The sequence below is a fragment of the Pseudophryne corroboree genome, chromosome 7 (genome assembly GCF_028390025.1).
Source record: "Pseudophryne corroboree isolate aPseCor3 chromosome 7, aPseCor3.hap2, whole genome shotgun sequence".
NCBI classification, from domain to species: Eukaryota; Metazoa; Chordata; class Amphibia; order Anura; family Myobatrachidae; genus Pseudophryne; species Pseudophryne corroboree.
In genome coordinates this window covers 207,092,083-207,099,934 of record NC_086450.1, presented here as the reverse complement: position 1 = coordinate 207,099,934, position 7,852 = coordinate 207,092,083, and the positions used below count along the sequence as shown (strand labels likewise).

The following is a 7,852-nucleotide window of genomic DNA, read 5'->3' as shown; positions in this document are numbered from 1 at the left end:
TTGTCAGCGTATTTCATGCCCAAACCAGTGTTGGGCAAGGCAAAATACATGTGGGTCATATGAAAGGGACCCTATACTGTGAATTTTAGGTGTCAAATTTGTTGCCCAAGACTCATTAACACTTGCAAAACTGAATGATCTGAATAAGAAGCTGGAGCTTGAATAAGAAGTGAATAAGAAGCTGGAGCTTGAATAAGAAGTGAATAAGAAGCTGGCGAATAAGAAGCTAACTTCAGCCTCGTCTAAGTGACTAGAGCAGATGTACTGTATGTTATAGTTGTTAAAATCTGCATGATGGAACTTACAATAATGCCATTACTATAAGTACTTTATGCATTAACAGCATCAACTCCCTCTCCTGAGCGGCAGACGATTGCACATTTATCTATGAGAAGAAAGAATTACAGCTTGGGCTGAAGAAAGATACCTAGACAGTTCAATCAATGAATGATCACATGGAAGAAAGGGCCAACGTGCCAGTAGCAGGCATGGCGTCCGGACTGTCTGATGACGTCAAATCAGCGCTGTCGCCGGGATGACGATGTCTGATCATAGCAAGCGGGGAATACAGATGTTTTGCTGTCATGGAGAGCGAGGCGGGTGAATATAAATCGGGTAAATATCCAGCGTGTGAATGTGTCCGGGGACTGACAGTTCCTTCTGCAGTTACTGATCATGTGTGCTGCGGGAGACCAAGTTACCCGCCAGTGTATCTCTCAATACTGTATAATGTGTGTAACATGGGGGAGACTGCTCATCCCTGTATAAAAATGTATATTATTTGGGGGGTAATACCCATCCCTGTATAATGTATATTAATACCCCTTTCACACCGCACAAATAACCCGGTATCGACCCGGGTCAGTGTGGGGTGTGAATGCGCCATGTCGGAAATCCTGGGTTGCCTGCACCGGCAATTCAACCTGGGAATAAAGCAGTGTTATTCCCGGGTTGAATACCGGGTCAGTGGCAGCGTAACCGGGCTCCCGGGTCGATGCGACCCTGGACCCATTCACTACAACAGGGAGAGGCAGCGCGGAGATGATTTCATCTCCCAGCGCCGCCCCCGCTGCTATGGCAACCCGCCCGGCATATTGCTGGGTCGGGGGAGCCAGCAGCAGTGTCCAATGCCGGATCCCACCCGGGAAGGACCCGTTTCCAATTCCCGGGTGGGATCCGGCATTGGCAGTGTGAAAGGGGTATAACCAGGAGGTACTAACCATCTCTGTATAATGTATGTAACCTGTGAGAGTATTCAGCCTTATATAATGTATATAAACAGTTTATACTGGGGGCAGTCTTCTATTTTACTGCTTATCTTTCTATGGAGTAGATGTTCCAGCAAGGGAATGTGTTTAAGATACCTGCTGTCTGGATCCCAGCAATCGGAATCTCGACACCCGTTAGAATGGCGTCGCCGACATCCCGTTCGTAAGTATATTGGGCGGGTTAGGGCCGGGAGGGGGGTTAGGTTAGGGCGCCATTCCCAGGTCACATGATTTAAAGCGGCATTACCCATCTTTCAATTACGTTAGCACAGGTGTTAACTAAGAAGAAAATCTATGGCCCAGAGGTATCAAGTCTTGGAGAGTAATAAATAGCACGGTTATAAAGTACCATCCAATCAGCTCCTAACTGTCATTTTTCAAACACAGCTTTTAACATGGCGGTTAGGAGCTGATTGGTTGGTACCAGGGACGTGCAGTGAGCAAAATGGCTCAGGAGGTACTGGCTAGTACCAGAGCCAGATTTACACACAATGGGGGTAATTCAGACCTGATCGTAGCAGCAAATTTGTTAGCAGTTGGGCAAAACCATGGGGGTCATTCCGAATTGATCGCTAGCTACATTCGTTCGCTGTGCAGCGATGAGGCAAAAAAATGGCACTTCTGCGCATGCGTATGCGGCGCAATGCGCACGCGTGACTTACTATTACAACGAACGTTGTAGTTTCACACAGGGTCTAGCGATGCTTTTCAGTCGCACTGGCTGCCGCAGAGTGATTGACATGAAGTGGGCGTTTTCAGGGAGTGTTTGGAAAAACGCAGGTGTGCCAGAAAAAACACAGGCGTGGCTGGGCAAATGCAGGGCGTGTTTGTGAAGTCAAAACAGGAACTGAATGGTCTGAAGTGATCGCAAGCGCTGAGTAGGTTTTGAGCTACTCTGAAACTGCACAAAAAAACTTTGTAGCCGCTGTGCAATCCTTTCATTCGCACTTCTGTTAAGCTAAAATACACTCCCAGTGGGAGGCGGCATAGCGTTTGCACGGCTGCTAAAAACTGCAAGCGAGCGAACAACTCGGAATGACCACCCATGTGCACTGCAGAGGGGGGTAGATATAACATTTGCAGAGAGAGTTAGATTTTGGGGGGGTTATTTTGTTTCTGTGTAGGGTAAATACTGGCTGCTTTATTTTTACACTGCAATTTAGATTTCAGTTTGAACACACCCCACCCAAATCTAACTCTCTCTGCACATGTTATATCTGACCCCCTGCAATGCACATGGTTTTGCCCAACTGCTAATAAATTTGCTGCTACGATGAGGTCTCAATTACCCCCAATATACTGTATGAGCCAAAGGGTTCATGTGGGCATTATACACAGATACAGCAGTATATACTGCTGGAAATCTGGTGAGTTTTGATCAGAGATGGGTGAAAAATACAGGTTGAGTCTCCCTTATCCAAAATGCTTGGGACCAGAGGTATTTTGGATATCGGATTTTTCCGTATTTTGGAATAATTGCATACCATAATGAGATATCATGGTGATGGGACCCAAGTCTAAGCACAGAATGCATTTATGTTTCATATATACCTTATACACACAGCCTGAAGGTAATTTTAGCCAAGATTTTTAATAACTTTGTGCATTAAACAAAGTGTGTGTACATTCACACAATTCATTTATGTTTCATATACACCTTATACACACAGCCTGAAGGTCATTTAATACAATATTTCTCTAACGTCCTAAGTGGATGCTGGGGACTCCGTCAGGACCATGGGGAATAGCGGCTCCGCAGGAGACAGGGCACAAAAATAAAGCTTTAGGATTAGGTGGTGTGTACTGGCTCCTCCCCCTATGACCCTCCTCCAAGCCTCAGTTAGGTTTTTGTGCCCGTCCGAGCAGGGTGCAATCTAGGTGGCTCTCCTAAAGAGCTGCTTAGAAAAAGTTTTTAGGTTTTTTATTTTCAGTGAGTCCTGCTGGCAACAGGCTCACTGCATCGAGGGACTTAGGGGAGAGAATTTCAACTCACCTGCGTGCAGGATGGATTGGATTCTTAGGCTACTGGACACCATTAGCTCCAGAGGGAGTCGGAACACAGGTCTCACCCTGGGGTTCGTCCCGGAGCCGCGCCGCCGACCCCCCTTACAGATGCTGAAGATTGAAGGTCCGGAAACAGGCGGCAGAAGGCTCTTCAGTCTTCATGAAGGTAGCGCACAGCACTGCAGCTGTGCGCCATTGTTGTCACACACTTCACACCAAGCGGTCACGGAGGGTGCAGGGCGCTGCTGGGGGCGCCCTGGGCAGCAATATTTAATACCTTTATGGCAAAAGAATACATCACATATAGCCATTGAGGCTATATGTATGTATTTAACCCATGCCAGTTATCTAAAACCACGGGAGAAAAGCCCGCCGAAATAGGGGGCGGAGCTTATTCTCCTCAGCACACAGCGCCATTTTCCTGCTCAGCTCCGCTGTGAGGAAGGCTCCCAGGACTCTCCCCTGCACTGCACTACAGAAACAGGGTAAAACAGAGAGGGGGGGCATTTTTCTGGCGATATTTTGATATATTTAAGCTGCTATAAAGAACAACACTTATATAAGGTTGTTCCCATATATATTATAGCGCTTGGGTGTGTGCTGGCAAACTCTCCCTCTGTCTCCCCAAAGGGCTAGTGGGGTCCTGTCTTCGATAAGAGCATTCCCTGTGTGTCTGCTGTGTGTCGGTACGTGTGTGTCGACATGTATGAGGACGATGTTGGTGTGGAGGCAGAGCAATTGCCGATAATGGTGATGTCACCCCCCAGGGAGTCGACACCGGAATGGATGGCTTTGTTTATGGAATTACGTGATAATGTCAGCACATTACAAAAATCAGTTGACGACATGAGACGGCGGGCAAACCAGTTAGTACCTGCCCAGGCGTCTCAGACACCGTCAGGGGCTGTAAAGCGCCCTTTACCTCAGTCGGTCGACACAGACCCAGACACAGACACTGAATCTAGTGTCGACGGTGAAGAAACAAACGTATTTTCCAGTAGGGCCACACGTTATATGATCACGGCAATGAAGGAGGCTTTGCATATCTCTGATACTGCAAGTACCACAAAAAGGGGTATTATGTGGGGGGTGAAAAAACTACCTGTAGTTTTTCCTGAATCAGAGGAATTAAATGATGTATGTGATGAAGCGTGGGTTAACCCAGATAGAAAAATGCTAATTTCAAAAAAGTTATTAGCATTATACCCTTTCCCGCCAGAGGTTAGGGCGCGCTGGGAAACACCCCCTAGGGTGGATAAGGCGCTCACACGCTTATCAAAACAAGTGGCGTTACCGTCTCCTGATACGGCCGCCCTCAGGGATCCAGCTGATAGGAGAATGGAAACTACCCTAAAAAGTATATACACACATACTGGTGTTATACTGCGACCAGCCATCGCCTCAGCCTGGATGTGCAGTGCTGGGGTCGTCTGGTTGGATTCCCTGACTGAAAATATTGATACCCTGGATAGGGACAGTATTTTATTGACTATAGAGCAATTAAAGGATGCTTTCCTTTATATGCGAGATGCTCAGAGAGATATTTGCACTCTGGCATCGAGAGTAAATGCGATGTCCATATCTGCCAGAAGGAGTTTATGGACGCGACAGTGGTCAGGTGATGCGGATTCCAAACGACATATGGAAGTATTGCCGTATAAAGGGGAGGAATTATTTGGCGTCGGTCTATCGGATCTGGTGGCCACGGCAACTGCCGGAAAATCCACCTTTTTACCTCAGACCCCCTCCCAACAGAAAAAGACACCGTCTTTTCAGCCGCAGTCCTTTCGGTCCTATAAGAACAAGCGGACAAAAGGACAGTCATATCTGCCTCGGGGCAGAGGAAGGGGTAAGAGAGGGCAGCAAGCAGCCCCTGCCCAGGAACAGAAGCCCTCCCAGGGTTCTGCAAAGCCCTCAGCATGACGCTGGGGCCTTACAAGCGGACTCAGGAGCGGTGGGGGGTCGACTCAAGAATTTCAGCGCACAGTGGGCTTGCTCACAGGTGGACCCCTGGATTCTGCAGGTAGTATCCCAGGGTTACAGGTTGGAATTCGAGAAGTCTCCCCCTCGCCGGTTCCTAAAGTCTGCTTTGCCAACGTCTCCCTCAGACAGGGCGACGGTATTGGAAGCCATTCACAAGCTGTTTTCTCAGCAGGTGATAGTCAAGGTACCCCTCCTACAACAGGGAAAGGGGTATTACTCCACGCTATTTGTGGTACCGAAGCCGGACGGCTCGGTAAGACCTATTCTAAATCTGAAATCTTTGAACCTGTACATACAAAAATTCAAGTTCAAGATGGAGTCACTCAGAGCAGTGATAGCGAATCTGGAAGAAGGGGACTTTATGGTGTCCCTGGACATAAAGGATGCTTACCTACATGTCCCAATTTGCCCTTCACATCAAGGGTACCTCAGGTTCGTGGTGCAAAACTGTCATTATCAGTTTCAGACGCTGCCGTTTGGATTGTCCACGGCACCTCGGGTCTTTACCAAGGTAATGGCCGAAATGATGATTCTTCTGCGAAGAAGAGGCGTATTAATTATCCCTTACTTGGACGATCTCCTGATAAGGGCAAGGTCCAGAGAACAGCTGGAGGACGGAGTAGCACTAACCCAACTAGTGCTGCAACAACACGGGTGGATTCTGAATTTTCCAAAATCTCAGTTGACCCCGACGACACGTCTGCTGTTCCTGGGAATTATTCTGGACACGGTTCAGAAAAAGGTGTTTCTTCCGGAGGAGAAAGCCAGGGAGTTATCCGAACTTGTCAGGAACCTCCTAAAACCAGGGAAAGTGTCTGTGCATCAATGCACAAGAGTCCTGGGAAAGATGGTGGCTTCTTACGAAGCGATTCCATTCGGCAGATTCCACGCACGAACTTTTCAGTGGGATCTGCTGGACAAATGGTCCGGATCGCATCTGCAGATGCATCAGCGGATAACCTTATCGCCACGGACAAGGGTGTCTCTTCTGTGGTGGTTGCAGAGTGCTCATCTGTTAGAGGGCCGCAGATTCGGCATACAGGACTGGGTCCTGGTGACCACGGATGCCAGTCTGAGAGGCTGGGGAGCGGTCACACAGGGAAGAAACTTCCAGGGAGTATGGTCAAGCCTGGAGATGTCTCTTCACATAAATATACTGGAGCTAAGAGCGATTTACAATGCTCTAAGTCTGGCAAAACCCCTGCTTCAGGGTCAGCCGGTGTTGATCCAGTCGGACAACATCACGGCAGTCGCCCACGTAAACAGACAGGGCGGCACAAGAAGCAGGACAGCAATGGCAGAAGCTGCAAGGATTCTTCGCTGGGCGGAAGATCATGTGATAGCACTGTCAGCAGTATTCATTCCGGGAGTGGACAACTGGGAAGCAGACTTCCTCAGCAGACACGATCTACACCCGGGAGAGTGGGGACTTCATCCAGAAGTCTTCCACATGATTGTGAACCGTTGGGAAAAACCAATGGTGGATATGATGGCGTCCCGCCTCAACAAAAAACTGGACAGGTATTGCGCCAGGTCAAGAGACCCTCAGGCAATAGCTGTGGACGCTCTGGTAACACCGTGAGTGTTCCAGTCAGTGTATGTGTTCCCTCCTCTGCCTCTCATACCAAAGGTACTGAGAATTATACGGCAAAAGGGAGTAAGAACAATACTAGTGGCTCCGGAAGAACTTGGTACCCGGAACTTCAAGAGATGCTCACGGAGGATCCGTGGCCTCTACCTCTAAGACCGGACCTGCTTCAGCAGGGACCGTGTCTATTCCAAGACTTACCGCGGCTGCGTTTGACGGCATGGCGGTTGAACGCCGAATTCTAAGGGAAAAAGGCATTCCGGAAGAGGTCATTCCTACACTGGTAAAAGCCAGGAAGGAGGTGACTGCACAACATTATCACCGCATTTGGAGAAAATATGTTGCGTGGTGTGAGGCCAGGAAGGCCCCCACGGAGGAATTTCAACTGGGTCGATTCCTACATTTCCTGCAAACAGGATTGTCTATGGGCCTCAAATTGGGGTCCATTAAGGTTCAAATTTCGGCCCTGTCGATTTTCTTCCAGAAAGAATTGGCTTCAGTTCCTGAAGTCCAGACTTTTGTAAAAGGAGTACTACATATACAGCCCCCGGTTGTGCCCCCAGTGGCACCGTGGGATCTTAATGTAGTCTTGGATTTTCTCAAATCCCATTGGTTTGAGCCGCTCAAATCGGTGGAGTTGAAGTATCTTACATGGAAAGTAACCATGCTACTGGCCCTGGCTTCAGCCAGGAGAGTATCAGAATTGGCGGCTTTATCATATAAGAGCCCATATCTGATTTTCCATACGGACAGGGCAGAACTGCGGACACGTCCTCATTTTCTGCCTAAGGTGGTGTCAGCGTTTCACCTGAACCAGCCTATTGTGGTGCCTGCGGCTGCTAACGATTTGGAAGATTCCAAGTTGTTGGACGTGGTCCGGGCATTGAAAATATATATTTCAAGAACGGCGGGAGTCAGAAAGTCTGACTCACTGTTTATATTGTATGCACCCAACAAGATGGGTGCTCCTGCTTCTAAGCAGACGATTGCTCGTTGGATTTGTAGCACA

At 48.4% G+C, this 7,852-nt stretch overlaps 1 protein-coding gene across 3 annotated transcripts in view; it reads left to right on the top strand.

Annotated features, from left to right (window-relative positions):
* Positions 1–470: 470 nt before the first annotated feature.
* SMARCAL1 (SWI/SNF related, matrix associated, actin dependent regulator of chromatin, subfamily a like 1) overlaps positions 471–7,852 on the top strand; it is a 183,744-nt gene continuing 176,362 nt past the window's right edge. For 2 of the 3 annotated variants that reach the window (XM_063933957.1, XM_063933958.1), the window contains exons 1-2: positions 471–615; positions 1,334–1,431. The gene's annotated coding sequence lies outside the window, so the exon portion shown is untranslated. The remainder of the gene's footprint in view (positions 616–1,333; positions 1,432–7,852) is intronic. The other variant, XM_063933956.1, reaches the window with a different exon arrangement.